The 16,470-nt window shown below is 39.7% G+C and overlaps 1 protein-coding gene across 1 annotated transcript in view; it reads right to left on the bottom strand.

The window, feature by feature from the left end:
- The window catches only part of roraa (RAR-related orphan receptor A, paralog a), a 251,793-nt gene that overhangs the window by 66,863 nt on the left and 168,460 nt on the right, over window positions 1-16,470 (bottom strand). The window lies entirely within an intron of this gene.

Below are 16,470 nucleotides of genomic sequence, written 5' to 3'. Positions count from 1 at the left end.
ATTGGCTTAAATGTGAGTGAGAGGTGTAGTGGAGGACAGAATAATCCTTACACTTTTGGTTATGTGGCACTCTTTCTCCCTCTGCTCATGCTGATATTAATGAGGGGGCAGATGAGGTAGGATGTCTCTCCAGATGTTTAGAGAGAGAGAGAGAGAGAGAGAGAGAGAGAGAGAGAGAGAGAGAGAGAGAGAGAGAGAGAGAGAGAGAGAGAGAGAGAGAGAGAGAGAGAGAGAGAGATGCTGGCTGCTCTTCCTGACCTCCCTCCAGGAAGCTGGTTTTATGCTCTTCTCTCTCCAGCCTGCTGGCACAGTGGCTCACACTGCCTTCCCCAGGAGCTGAGCTCCAGCAGATAGCTCAGAGAGGGGGGGTTTCTGATCCTATCCAACGCACAGCAACTGTCTGATGAGTTTCACTCTCCAGCCAACCTTTTCATTTTCTCTCCCTCCATTACTTCCTCTGAAATCTCCACTCATCCATTCCTTCTCTTTCTTTTCCTCTCCAATAATCTTTTCAGGAGCTGAACCAGTTGGCTCCTCTTGATTGTGCTCTTAGAATAAAGCCAACTCTGTCTAACTCTATCTCAATTTATTTGAAATTTTCAAAAACAAGCACGAGTTTTATTTGCCCTCAACCTAAGCATAAATCTGCAAAGATATTTCTCATGAAAAGTATGCATAATAAAATGTGATCACCAATGCTCAAAAAAAAGAGCAGCAAATATAATTTACTGAATCTGATATATCAAAAGACATCAATTATTATCTTTCATTAAAGTCAAATGGTAAAAAAATAATAAAAAATATAAAACCCATAACCCAGTGTATTTGTATAAAAAAATAAAAACAAGCACAGCAGTGTGCCCAGTTCAGTCGAAAAAACATGCAAGCTCTCGTTCCACGGCAGATGCTGCAAATGGCAAAAATTACCGTCTGATCACAACCTCACACACAATCAGTTAGAGGCAGTAAAAATAAATGAACTCATGCTATGTCAACAATGATCTGTCATCCAGCACTACCTAATAAACAAAATGGGATTTCGTTGCCTTGATTAACAAATGAGGCAAATCCTGTTTCCATGCTGGGGAGCGTTATAGCACGAGGGGACAGCTCGGCACAGGCTGTTAATTGTTAGTGCTAGCTATAAGAAGTTATATTGTGTCGTGTCAGGCTCTGTGTTTGACCACAGAGGCATGTTTTTTTAGATGAGTGGTAAGCTACAACTGCCAGGTCTGCAGCATTGCTTTTCTTGTGGTTGGCAGAGAGCTGCAGAGCAGTGCAGCAATAGCAACGATTCAAACAGGAGCTGCTGAGAGGAGAAAAGACTCACTAACCAGCATGTGATAGGCTCTGGGCACATAACTGGGTGTTCAAAAGGCTGAAAGAAGACTCACATAAGCATTCACACACCATATCTCTTTGGGTCTGAAGATGACAGCGAGATAAAGTGAAGTTTAGACTAAATGCAAGTTATCTAAAAATGCAGAAAAACTGCATGTCTGCGGCACTCAGATGCAGAAAGCGATAGATGAAATGTAGAGAGGAAGGTCTGTCTGATTGCACATGGGTTTGTGTGTTTGCACAAATGCCTATGTAGATGCGCATCTGCAGCCCACGTTAGCAGACACGTCTGTATTCCAGGAAACACTACAATTCCACGTCAGCGTTTCTTATTTATTTCTTATTATCTTACAGCTCTAGTATCATGACTTTAAAAAAAAAAAGAGCCACACAGGATCAGTTTATAACTCTAACCTGTAATAATACACATATCCTCCTCTTTGCAAGTGCATCACCCCATCTATGCTGTGCTGTGTCACTAGAGATCTCTCTCTCTCTCTCTCTCTTTCTCTCTTTCTCTCTGCCTCTCTTTCACTCTCCTTCTCAACTCTCTCCACTGGAAGAGCAAAGCAGCGGCTGCAGCAGGCCACAGAAAGAGCTGGTGTTAATGAGCGCAGCTGCTGCCAATCCAATAACGGGAAGCCTATGGAAATGTGCTATGTAGATGCTATAAGGCCCTGGATTTTCTGTCAGTGGTTTAAAACTGCTGAACAGCTTTAAATGAAATAGAAATCCATGCGCAACCATGAACACCTCACATATTGTGACTGTAACTAACACATTATTAATGATTCCTTGAGCAGGTGTTAGTAAAAACTCCTTTATAAATCTCTAATTTTTTCTTAATTCATTTCCGTCTTCATCTGCTATTTCCGTCTTCATCTGCTACACCCCATAATATACCGTAATATAATCAAATAATATAATAAAGAAAATCCATGCAGACAAATTAATTAATGCTGGTAGCGTGTATTTATTTCCATCAGGCTTTTTCTAGTCTGACCACAGCTAAGAGGGAGCAAGAGGTGGCCTGCCTTCTCCCCGACTCCTCTGTCTCTCTGGATAAATGCCGGCCCGGGTAAAGTGTCTGCCGTTCTTGTTCTGATTAATTTGAGCCAATGTATTTATTGTAAACAAGCCCTGTGGGATGGAATTCAATTGAGAGGAGACGAGGAGCAGCCACCGGTGCCCCGGAGGAGAGAGGAGAGGACCTCAGCCGATAATGGTCTCATTAGCAGTCTGTCAGTAGCCATCCTACACACGGCCTCAACACACAGCAGCTGATCTTCCAGCCTCTCCTGAGCACTGTACCATGGCTCTCCATAGAGAGAGAGAGAGAGAGAGAGAGAGAGAGAGAGAGAGAGAGAGAGAGAGAGAAAGAGAGAGAGAAACAGGATGTGCAAACCATGCCACAGTAAGAAGGAATAATACAAAGAGAAATTGAGAATAAAATGGATTCTAAAGAACCTTGCATTGTTATTGGACTCTAGAGTACAGGCTTAATGGACTGCTTCAATACGGGAAATTTTTACCCACTGCTTCACACAAATCGCTCAATGCCCATCTTAAAGCAAAACCATATATCACATTTCTCACTGTGGTGACTCGAAGGGAAAACCTCAGAGGACTTTGCTGTAATCTGACATCTAATGAAAAATGTCTAAAACCTACGAGTCAAACTTTTATAATTTTATTGTGTATTTTGGACTAAAGCCACACCACAATCAGTTTAACACTATAGTATTTTCCTATGCGTGTTTTTTAAATGAACACATAAATAAACACATCAGAAGTCAACAGTACACATATTTAATATAAATATTAACCCGTGATATAAAAACCACAAAATCACAACCCCATGTGAGACATTATAAACCAATTTAAAGCTATTCCAGGCAATTTCCTGTAGCTTCCACCTGTGAGGAGGACTTCAATAAATCACTCAGACAACACGGGGAATATCTATTTTCAGGATAAATAGACAAGACTATTGGGTTTCTTTTCTTAGAGGAAAAGCAAACCATTACAATAACATTCAAACAAAAAAGGATGCAGCAGAAGATGCAGAAACGGAGAAAAGTGCCAGAGTGTGAGGTGCATTCATTCCAAGGACATACTGTACAATTCACACTATTTCCCTACATTCCCTACTAGTTTCAGTTATAACCAGCACAAACTAGAATACGAGTTCATTTCGGTTAAATGTAAAATAAACAGATCTAATCAACCTGCTGCATCAGCGATGTACTGTAATAGCTCGATAGTTAAATCTGATCTTACTGAGATTGTACCAGAAATATCTTTTTAACCCATTCATCCATTTACCAACTGCTTATCCTACAGGGAGCCCGAAGCCTATACATCAGGACTCGGTGGACAGGCCTGTACAAGGTGCCAACAATTTTACTCACACCACAGACAGCTTAGAGAGAGATGCCGATCAGCCTACAATGCACATCTTTGGACTGGCGAAAGTAACCCGAAAACCTGAAAAAAAAAAAAAAAACCCAAAGCACGAGGAGAACATGTTCTCTGGACACAGATAGTGAAAGCAGGATTTGAACCCACACCTCTGGAGGTGCAAAATGTTCCCGTGACACATTCACCCTTCTGTACTAATATTCCTTCATTATATTCATCAATTATCTATTCACTAAATAGTGCACTTATTTTTTATTTGGATGTTACCTTTTTCTACTAGTGTCTGTAAACCAAGTGGAGAATATCCAGTGCTCTCATTTAATCGCATAATGCACCAAGGTCGTGTACTATCTATGTAACCTAGCAGCCATGAAAGAGCCATGATGCACTGCATCGATCGGTTTGATTTGTTTTCACTATGAAATGCAGTCGAGCTCATTCAGATTCTACTCCGAAGTGTAAAAGAGCAGATTTATAGTTAGTTTAGCTACTTTAATGTCCCAGGAAAATAATTGTGTGGATAATGAGCCGCCGTAATGAGCAAACCTGTGTAACGTAGTATATGAAATCATTTATTTAATCACTTCTCCTGTTCCCTATAATAGTTATATGCAGTATTCTGAATGGCAATATAGGGAATAGTGAAGTAGCTTTGACGTGTTGCTTAAACAAGCTATGATTCCCTTCTGTACAATAGAATGTATTTGCACATAAGAGTTCAATTAAACACAAAGCCTTCTAGGTATTTATAATTTGAGGACATTTGGCAGGGACGATTCTGATAAGCCCTCTTATGCTTGCTCTAATTGAAATCTCTGTATTAACCCAAAGCAACTATTTGGAATTGAAGCCTGTTTCCAAATTTTGTTTGGAAATTGATTCTGCGGTCATTGCTCTGTTCGTTTTATTAGTATAAAAAGGACAAGCCAATTCTTCTGTGTTTGTACAATCTGATATTTTAGATAAAAAGACAAACAAAGATGTTTACAAAGCTGTTACAGAGAAAGATTGATTGCTTTCACTGTAATTGCCTCAAGGCAAACTAATTCATCTACCAATAACCTATAAGGAATTTAACTAAAAACTGTTTCATATGTAACTCTAGTCTCTCTCTCTCTCTCTCTCTCTCTCTCTCTCTCTCTCTCTCTCTCTCTCTCTCTCTCTCTCTTTGTAAATAGGTTTAAGAGGTTGGTATATTTCATTTAATATTTACTCACTGCACTCTGAGACATGCCACGATTTCACTTGCAGTAGTGGAGGACAAGAACAGGCGTTCACACAGAGACAGAGAGTGTGGAAAGGAGAGGAAGAGGAAGAGGCGACTGGTGCTACAGACACACAGCAGCATGTGGTAGCGACTGAGGCTGGCTAGCTAAGGAAGCGCAGCATCCCCTTCCATTCCAATGATCCCTCACTTCCAGTCATTCTCCCCCCCCATAAATATAACCCATCCCTTTCTCCGTGTAGCAGAGGACGGGATAAGGGAGTGCGGTGATTATAGAAGTGCCTTCTCTTCTTCCTCTCCCGCCTGAAGTAGGCCAGGAGATTTTGGGTGTGATAATTATGGCCATAACTAGGCATGAGGGATTGGTAATGGTGCTGCTTATCCTTCATGAGTGTGACTGTCGCAAGGAAAAGCATGATTATTGTTTTTTTTTTCTCTACCACGCTGTTGCGGGAGCAGTGAGTTGCGGCGGCTGAAAAGGGCAGTGGGTGAGCGTGGCCTTTGAGGAGAGAACTTAACGAATGAAGTTCATTATTGAGGAGCATACCGGGGAGACCCCCTGGAGTATGTGATGGATGACCTCACGTCAATAAAACACACACACACACACACACACACACACACACACACACACACACACACACACACACACACACACACACACACACACACACTCACACACACGCACGCGTCTGACTATCCTTGTGAGGAACTTCCACTGACATAATTATTAATGCAGCTAATTAATGCTATACCTAACTCTAAATCTAACCTTACCCTTAAGTAACCAAAAGCTACCATTTTTGACTCTTTTTCTTTTTAAACCATTGCTGCATTTTTTTTGTTTAAAAAATTAAATAAAAAAGCAGCCAGCCACATGTCCTCAAGGTCAAACCTGTCAGATATTCCTACACTTTGGTTCACTTTAATGTACAGAAATATGTGCACATGCACACCCATAACCCCCCCCCCCCCCACACACACACACACACACACTCCTATTTATCAATAGGTCTTAAGTAAGATATAAAAAATAAACAAACACCATATACAACAACATGGCATTCAAATGAAATGTTAATGAAATGAATAAAATCAGTAAAGAACTAATGACTTAATTCTCTTATGCTCTCTTAGCTATGCAGTGAAAAACGTTTAAAAAATATGATAATTTGTTACGTGCCACGACTTGCCTTTGTCTGCTAAGACTAATTTATTTTAAATCACAGGTCTTTTTTTTCTTTCTAATGGAGAGGAATGGACCGTAGAGGCCTCCCACCTCCCATAGCCCATATTACACTCATTTATTAAAATCACCATTGTCTTAGAGTGAAAATAACTTTCTTTTTAAAACACCCTGTCTATTAAGACAGGAGCCCACCAGAGGGACAGGCTTTCCTCTGAAGATTGAGGGAGATCTTCAGGCTATTCTGCTTTCTCCTTCAGCCCTGCTGTTAAGCCTTAGGTTACCATGTTTGCTTTTTTCCCCCTTTTTTGGCGGTACCTAATACCTACTCTCTCTTTTACTGTTGACTTATGAGGATGCCATGGGTGTATGTGAGCGATTCATCACAGCCCGGCTACTTCACACACACTGCACACATTAGTAATGTTCTCCACTGAGGAGGAAGTCCTGTCACAACTCTCTCACCCTAAAAACCTTTGAGCAAGGTAGGTCACACAGAGGCCTCTGCATCTGGCCCACTTTTAGTCTTTCACGGCACCTTTAAGTTTCCTCGGCCTGCCTACGTTCGGCACGGCTTCAGAGATACAAACATGACACATCTCGGCTACACAACTGACAAAAAATAAATAAATCAGTAGTTTAATAGGGATGACATGGGCATGATTCAGTGGAATAAGCGTTGTAGTGATGCTTTCATGTGTCCTTTCCTGCAAACTACAGACACGGCCCAATGGTTTCTATGGACATTAATCAATGGTCAAAAATCTTTATATGTCACAAACACAACCAGCGTTTTTATCATGTGGTGTTTAGGTTAAAGCCACAAACATTCGACCCACAGACCATTAAGCATCTTATACCTAATGCAGGGCTGTCAAGTGTCACGCATTGACAGTGACAGTCACGCATTTCGGTCTTTTGTCACGCTCACCCACCACACACATTGTATTTCTCACGCAGAAAAACCTTTTGACTTTTTATCATATATTTAATCGGGCAGGAATAAAGCGCGTCTTCCCTGGAGTTCTTAGTCGAGCCTGACACTTATCAGCCAATCAAAAAAGAGAGTCTACACAATAGCCAATCAGAAAATAGCACTATCTGGGTAAGATTTTACGCAACAAACAATGAAAAAAAAAACATTCATTAGAGAGGGTATTTTCGATGGTCGGTTTGAACAACACGAAACAACTTTTCTCTGGATGGGACATTGTCCTCAATCATGACCCTAAAAATGGCAGGGCTTGAGCCGAACTGTTTTAAATGGGAGCAACATTACAAATAATAAAGGAGTCCAAAAAGGCAGCAAACACTTACAATAAACACCAGTCATAATCTCTCTCTCTCTCTCTCTCTCTCTCTCTCTCTCTCTCTCTCTCTCTCTCTCTCACTAAGAGTCTAGCCTCACTCTCTCTCTCTCTCTCTCTCTCTCTCTCTCTCTCTCTCTCTCTCTCTTTCACACTTCTCGCTTATTATACACAACAAATGTGAGATTTTCAGAGCACAAATCCCATCTCTAATAGTTATTCAGAAGTTCTTTAAAATAAATATATATATATATATGGTAATGAGCTACAGGAATGCTTTACATTTGGTCATCCCCCATTTGCCATCTTCCTGGAAATATGGCTTTCGAGATCAGGGTAAAAACAGCCAAGTGAGCTTCCACATTGGTTTGAACTATAAGAGCTGGACAGGAAGCTTTCGTATCAAATTAAACACAGAAATAATATATAAGAAAAAAACATCACCTTCAGCCTCTTCAAAGGCCAAGATGTGTGACTGACTGCTAGTATGTGACAAATTAGCTATTATCTGGAAATCACGGTTTCACGCACAACCACATGTGGAGAGCAATGAGTAATAAAAAAGGGAGAAAAAAAGTAAAAAGGAAACTATAAAAAGGTTTCATAGAAAACAGTTGGATTAGCATTTGATAGAGAAAAATGAATAATCATTCTAAAGGGTTATTAAAGACATTAACAATCAGCACCATTGTGCTGTCAGACCGTTTTCTTTGTTCTTGTTTTGTTTTGTTTTCTTAATTTATAAACGTAAATTTACAGGTTTTCAGGTATTTACAGGTTTTAGTACTTGGCCACTTATATTACTGTGAATCATGATCATTAATGCCAATTTGCACACAATAGCTAAAAAACAATTACTTTTTGTTTTCAAGTAGATGGGAATTCTCACTATGGTATGTATTATTCTAACACTGTGATTGACTTTCCTATTTCCTAACAAATTCTCATGGCTGTAAAAGTCAACGTATGAGTGAACACAGAAGGAAATATCATTAAAACAATTAACACAAGTCTGCAAGCAAAAAAAAAAAATTTATATCTGTCATTTTATTTCATTATATTAGGTGAGAAAAGGTTATTTGCACCCAAAGCATAAGATTAAAGGATGTAGCTAGGTGTGTGTGTGTGTGTGTGTGTGTGTGTGTGTGTGTGTGTGTGTGTGTGTGTGTGTGTATAGTAAAAAAATAGAAGTCACTTTTTATTACTTCTTTATTTATTCGTTTGTTTATATATTTATTATTAATCATATATCATTTTATTAGCCGTTTGACATACGGTGCATTTTTAATTACACAGAATTACTTCTTAGCTTTGCCACCCCATGACACTTTGAAAGTTGTGTGAATTATGCAAGCAGAAATTATTGAGGTGAGCTCTTTAATGACCGTGTAGTGAGAAATGATCTTGATATTTGCAGCAAGCTCAGCATATCATTAGGGAGGCTGCCACTTAATCAGCACTGTGTCTGCCCTACAGAGGTGTAAGCGCTATGCAGGTGGAGTGAGCAAAGACAACAGCCTGCACATTAAGGCATATGTGCTGGAGGAAGTGGAGTGAGAGACAGAGGAAGAGGGGGAGAATGAGAGAAAAGAGAGAGACAGACATATCGGCATAGAAGTGTTCTGTTTCTCTCTCTCAAACACACACACACACACACACACATACTCACAAACTCACTCACTAACACACACCAATGTCTTTCTATGTCTCTCAGCCTTTAATAACTGAAGTCCATCACGGTTAGGTATGAAGATGTGTGTTACAGACACACACTCACTAGACATTGAGTTAACTTGCTTCACTTTACTGCAAAACTCATTCCTATTGCTGATTTAATGTATACACCATACCATGACTCGAATATCTGCACACACACACACACACACACACACACACACACACACACACACACACACACAGAGTCTTAAATTGTCTTTTGTTCACATGGTATAATTATCACTTAAATGTAGGCATAGTTTTTTTATTCTTCTACAGTATTACATTTTTGCATGATAATTACAGGTCTCGTTATTCCTTCACAGCATAGGTCTCATTATAGCTGTACTTTTATACTTACTGCGTTATAAATCAAATATCTAAACCGTTTTTTTGATGGAGAATAATCATCTTGCATTGAAAACACCAATATGCCTAAAGATGGTTACAGTAAACGCAAGTTAGTTGTAAAAGTCAAGCCTAAAAGTTGAGCTATAAAACTATTAATACAAGACAGAGGTTTTTTATGGGATTTCAAACATGCTGTCCTCAATACAAGAGAAAATAATGAAAGTACTAAGAAATCGTGTGTAATTAGGTGTGGATCTGATAATATTTAGGTACAGTAGCATATCTCAGTAGCACACACATACACAAACACACACACACACAAAAGCCAAGTGCACTCTGATGACACAAGGAAGTTTCATCTTAAACACAACCAGGGGATGTCAGTGACGGTTATATTTGTTGGAGTCCTGTGACCTTTGCTTCTGTTCTGCTCATCATGAGCTTGTGGGCTGCTGGACAAATAAGTGATAAGCAGTGATAACTTGCTCCAAGGCCACCGACACTACCGCACACAGAGCCAGCACAATGCCGGTGTGTGTCACACACTCCTCATCTTCCCAGCTATGGCTTCATATTGCCCACACATATCCACAATTTGTAGCTTTCCTATCAGATGGGATGCCTTATTTTAGCAAGCGCTTATACAGCTTCTATTTGCGTGATGTGTATATTTCATTGGTGTTTGGCTGGTCCGACAGAGCACCACAACAAGGCCTTTCAGATTAGGTAGACACACAAAAGGATGGACAGACAGCAGAAAAGCTGACAAAGCTGAAGTCTCACACAATGCCGCTGGGGGGGATTCAGATTAAGTGGTTACAAAGAGCCGAGGTGGTCCGGTACATATAGTCGAGGACTGCATCAGCAGACACGTCCAGCCTTCAGCTTTTTCCTGCACAACAACAAAGCTACCGAGGTGCTTTCCATCAATGCCCAGCCTCTTCCTTTCAACCCCTCTAACTGTGAGCAGCGGGTACAAAAAAGACTGTCTTCATTTTGAACAACTTATGCAAACAAAGTGCATTCACAAAGGCCTATTTGCAATTTCACAAAATGGCCAGCAAATAAAAATAAAAGAATTAAAAAAAAAAAAATGCTTCTGATGAAAAATGAGGGCCTGTCATATTGTGTGGATGGAAGAAAAAAGTAGAGAGAGGGAAGAGAAGAAAAGGATAAAAATCAAGCCGTTCTGCTTTACGACAAATAGATATCTCTATTGATTTCCTTTTTGCTGTGGCGGCCCATCCTTCTCCGTTGTGATTAAACTGACCTATTTCAGATAAAAAAAAATGGCTGACTATTATGGATTAAAGCAAAGCATCCAAAAGGAAAAAATATTTCTATGAAACAAACAAATAGACAAAATGAAACATAATTTATTGTTAAAATTGGAGGCTGTCAAGTAGAGTGAAGTGCTTTTTCTTCCCTTGGAGAATCTTTTGTTATTTTAGGTAGAAAACCTCACGTTTCTGTGGCATGCTGAGAATGAAATTGCTTCGGCAAAGAGCACACTTTGGAGATGTTCTGCTGATTTTAAACAACCCTTTCTCCAGAAGATCGCAACCATTTTTGCTTCGTTTAATGTACACTAAGATTACTGCTACAACGCTTCAGGGGGAAACAACTCTACATGCTGTCATCATCCTGACAAACATGTAGTGTATACAAAGCAAAACACTTTGTCTTATATATCTCTTGATGAAAGTGAAAAGATATCGCCGGTTATAATGTGCTACAAAGAGAGACGTGCTATATAATAACGGCACCACGTTTCATAACCCGTCTTTTCCTACCGATTAGCCGTACAGTACATTTCTGTTGACTTTCCCAAGCCTCAGCTACACAAATTCTCATGATTACTGCCTATGTTGCACAGCTTTCACCAGAGAGTTTTACATTCCATTTCTGTGACGAACCAAGACAGCACAAATTCAAACAATGCTTGTGATGCTGCATTTTGATTGTTGTAGTTGCCTTGGGCTTTTTTAAGTGTATATCCACTATACAATACATTATGTCTCCAGAGTATGTGTACAGCAAGACAGGATGTGTAAATCTTCTTACTTTCTCCTCTACCTTAAACAATCTGAGCTCCAGTGAATAACATTAATACAAACATTTACTTCAGTGTTGAAATCCTAAACAGTTTATACTGTAGCACATCACACAAACTACAAGAACCAACTCATCAAAGCTGGCTGTTAGCAACCATGAACATTAACAAAATATGCGTCTAAAAGACAATTGCCATATCAGATCCCAATGTTTTTAAATCTTTCAAAGTGTCAGAACAACATCTCCAATCCCCCAGCAGACGATTGGAGATGTCATTCTTGCCTGTCTCCAAATCTCTGCAGGGCTCTCAAGTTTTGAAGACAGGCAAGAATGACATCTCCAATCCCCCAGCAGACGAACTAGTCTTTAAAAACTAACAAAATCTCTACCACAATGTCTATACAGACCAACATAGTCTCTAAATCTCCACCAGTGTCTCTACAGACCAACAGTCTCTAAATCTCTATCACAGTGTCTCTACAGACCAACACAGTCTCTAAATCTCTATCAGTGTTTCTACAGACCAACACAGTCTCTAAATCTCTATCGCAGTGTTTCTACAGACCAACACAGTCTCTAAATCTCTATCACAGTGTCTCTACAGACCAACACAGTCTCTAAATCTCTATCAGTGTTTCTACAGACCAACACAGTCTCTAAATCTCTATCACAGTGTTTCTACAGACCAACACAGTCTCTAAATCTCTATCACAGTGTCTCTACAGACCAACACAGTCTCTAAATCTCTATCAGTGTTTCTACAGACCAACACAGTCTCTAAATCTCTATCACAGTGTTTCTACAGACCAACACAGTCTCTAAATCTCTATCACAGTGTCTCTACAGACCAACACAGTCTCTAAATCTCTATCAGTGTTTCTACAGACCAACACAGTCTCTAAATCTCTATCACAGTGTCTCTACAGACCAACACAGTCTCTAAATCTCTATCAGTGTTTCTACAGACCAACACAGTCTCTAAATATCTATCACAGTGTCTCTACAGACCAACACAGTCTCTAAATCTCTATCAGTGTCTCTACAGACCAACACAGTCTCTAAATCTCAATCAGTGTTTCTACAGACCAACACAGTCTCTAAATCTCCACCAGTGTTTCTACAGACCAACAGTCTCTAAATCTCTATCAGTGTCTCTACAGACCAACACAGTCTCTAAATCTCTATCGCAGTGTTTCTACAGACCAACACAGTCTCTAAATCTCTATCACAGTGTCTCTACAGCCCAACACAGTCTCTAAATCTCTATCACTGTCTCTACAGACCAACACAGCCTCTAAATCTCTATCACTGTCTCTACAGACCAACAGAGTCTCTAAATCTCTAATAGTGTTTCTACAGACCAACACAGCCTCTAAATCTCTATCAGTGTCTCTACAGCCCAACACAGTCTCTAAATCTCTATCACTGTCTCTACAGACCAACACAGCCTCTAAATCTCTATCACTGTCTCTACAGACCAACACAGTCTCTAAATCTCTATCACTGTCTCTACAGACCAACACAGTCTCTAAATCTCTATCACAGTGTCTCTACAGACCAACACAGTCTCTAAATCTCTATCACAGTGTCTCTACAGACCAACACAGTCTCTAAATCTCTATCACTGTGTCTCTACAGACCAACACAGTCTCTAAATCTCTATCACAGTGTTTCTACAGATCAACACAGTCTCTAAATCTCTATCACTGTGTCTCTACAGACCAACACAGTCTCTAAATCTCTATCACAGTGTTTCTACAGATCAACACAGTCTCTAAATCTCTATCACAGTGTCTCTACAGACCAACACAGTCTCTAAATCTCTAATAGTGTTTCTACAGACCAACACAGTCTCTAAATCTCTATCCCTGTGTCTCTACAGACCAACACAGTCTCTAAATCTCTAATAGTGTTTCTACAGACCAACACAGTCTCTAAATCTCTATCAGTGTCTCTACAGACCAACACAGTCTCGAAATCTCTATCAGTGTTTCTACAGATCAACACAGTCTCTAAATCTCTAATAGTGTTTCTACAGACCAACAGTCTCTAAATCTCTATCACAGTGTCTCTACAGACCAACACAGTCTCTAAATCTCTATCGCAGTGTTTCTACAGACCAACACAGTCTCTAAATCTCTATCACTGTGTCTCTACAGACCAACATAGTCTCTAAATCTCTATCACAGTGTTTCTACAGATCAACACAGTCTCTAAATCTCTATCACTGTGTCTCTACAGACCAACACAGTCTCTAAATCTCTATCACAGTGTTTCTACAGATCAACACAGTCTCTAAATCTCTATCACAGTGTCTCTACAGACCAACACAGTCTCTAAATCTCTAATAGTGTTTCTACAGACCAACACAGTCTCTAAATCTCTATCCCCGTGTCTCTACAGACCAACACAGTCTCTAAATCTCTAATAGTGTTTCTACAGACCAACACAGTCTCTAAATCTCTATCAGTGTCTCTACAGACCAACACAGTCTCTAAATCTCTATCACAGTGTTTCTACAGATCAACACAGTCTCTAAATCTCTATCACAGTGTCTCTACAGACCAACAGAGTCTCTAAATCTCTAATAGTGTTTCTACAGACCAACACAGCCTCTAAATCTCTATCAGTGTCTCTACAGCCCAACACAGTCTCTAAATCTCTATCACTGTCTCTACAGACCAACACAGCCTCTAAATCTCTATCACTGTCTCTACAGACCAACACAGTCTCTAAATCTCTATCACAGTGTCTCTACAGACCAACACAGTCTCTAAATCTCTATCAGTGTTTCTACAGACCAACACAGTCTCTAAATCTCTATCACAGTGTCTCTACAGACCAACACAGTCTCTAAATCTCTATCACTGTCTCTACAGACCAACACAGTCTCTAAATCTCTATCACTGTGTCTCTACAGACCAACACAGTCTCTAAATCTCTATCACAGTGTTTCTACAGATCAACACAGTCTCTAAATCTCTATCACTGTGTCTCTACAGACCAACACAGTCTCTAAATCTCTATCACAGTGTTTCTACAGATCAACACAGTCTCTAAATCTCTATCACAGTGTCTCTACAGACCAACACAGTCTCTAAATCTCTAATAGTGTTTCTACAGACCAACACAGTCTCTAAATCTCTATCACAGTGTCTCTACAGACCAACACAGTCTCTAAATCTCTAATAGTGTTTCTACAGACCAATACAGTCTCTAAATCTCTATCAGTGTCTCTACAGACCAACACAGTCTCGAAATCTCTATCAGTGTTTCTACAGATCAACACAGTCTCTAAATCTCTAATAGTGTTTCTACAGACCAACACAGTCTCTAAATCTCTAATAGTGTTTCTACAGACCAACACAGTCTCTAAATCACTATAGCGTCACTACAGAACAGCGGGGACCCCAGTGCTGTCACACTGTCGCAACAACTGTAAAAAATCTTCCTTTACAGTATCACAATTAACTGCACAATAAACCAATATTATACTGTGATTTAAGATGTTAATTCAGTCTGATAACTCTTATTTGTATATCAATATAAAGTGATTGTGAGAGAGTGTTTATTTATCTATTCCCTCTTACAGGTTTGCATAAGCGGTTTGCTTTCTGTAAAACATCTGCTTTATATGAGAGGGAGCATAACAATACAGTAATTCTTCTGCTCAATGCAGACCAGTTTAATGATAGCCCTAGGGCTGCTGAGTACTTTCAGATTTCAGTGAAGTTGGCTGTCTTAATCATTTGATTGAGATAAGCGAGGCTGCCTCTCTGAGAGTCTCACAGCACTCAATGGGAAGGTAAACAAATGAAGGAGCAGGGGTTAGGCGATGCTTCTCAATAAGCCTAGTCTGTCTGGGCTTACCGCCTGTCTGCACTATGGAGATAGATAAGCCCTGACTGCACTTCGCCCCTGCTTTTTCCCATTCTCTCACTGTCGTTCTCTCTCTCTCGTTCTCTCTCTCTCTCTCTCTCTCTCTCTCTCTCTCTCTCTCTCTCTCTCTCTCTCTCTCTCTCACTCACTCACTCTCCCTCTCATTGGATCGATGACTCTGTTTCCCCATGGTCCTGACTAACCCAAGTGTAATTCAAATAAGCTTCTCTGACATGGCTATGACTGCCATTCTGGCAAGACATTCATGCACAAATAAGCAAATACTTCATTTGCTCAATACATGCCATCTATGACTAACTAGACATCAGGCACAATATGTTAGAAAGAGTAATTCACTTCAGAATAACAAAACACACACACACACACACACACACACACACACACACACACACACACACACACACACACACACACACACTTGAAGTCAAATTTACAACATTATATAACTATAATTTGTTTTCGAGACAAATTGAGTGTTGCTTGCTTGTCATTTGTTGTTATTTGCTATTTATTTGAGAAAGGAAGTGAAACTAGGACCAATTCCTCATTTATAATTACAAGCTACAAGAAAACCAAAGCATGCCTGATAAACGTAGATAATACAAGCCTCAAATCTGCCGATGTAAAAGTAAAAATATATTAGAAATACAATAAATAGGATATATTATTTTTGAATAATTTCAGTACGAGTTGAAATATATGAGCTAAAATATATGCAATTAAAAAAAAAGATTCAATTTGAGGAGACTTTCTAGGTGCCAAGTTTACTATGTGTCTAATTTAGATACAAATAAACGTTGGACTTTAGCACAGAGGACAGACACGCCGATACTGCAAAGCTGCTATCTGTGCAGTAAGCAGAAATGATTGGTCACAGAAGACCTGAGATCATGAGGGGGCCATGTGGGACACATGCACACGTACACAAATGAGAAATAAGAGCCTGTGCAATCTTGTATAATCAGTTT

The sequence above is a fragment of the Tachysurus fulvidraco genome, chromosome 10, assembly GCF_022655615.1.
Source record: "Tachysurus fulvidraco isolate hzauxx_2018 chromosome 10, HZAU_PFXX_2.0, whole genome shotgun sequence".
Taxonomy (NCBI): Eukaryota; Metazoa; Chordata; class Actinopteri; order Siluriformes; family Bagridae; genus Tachysurus; species Tachysurus fulvidraco.
Note: the sequence above shows the minus strand (reverse complement) of the source record. Positions and strands in the feature narration are given on the sequence as shown.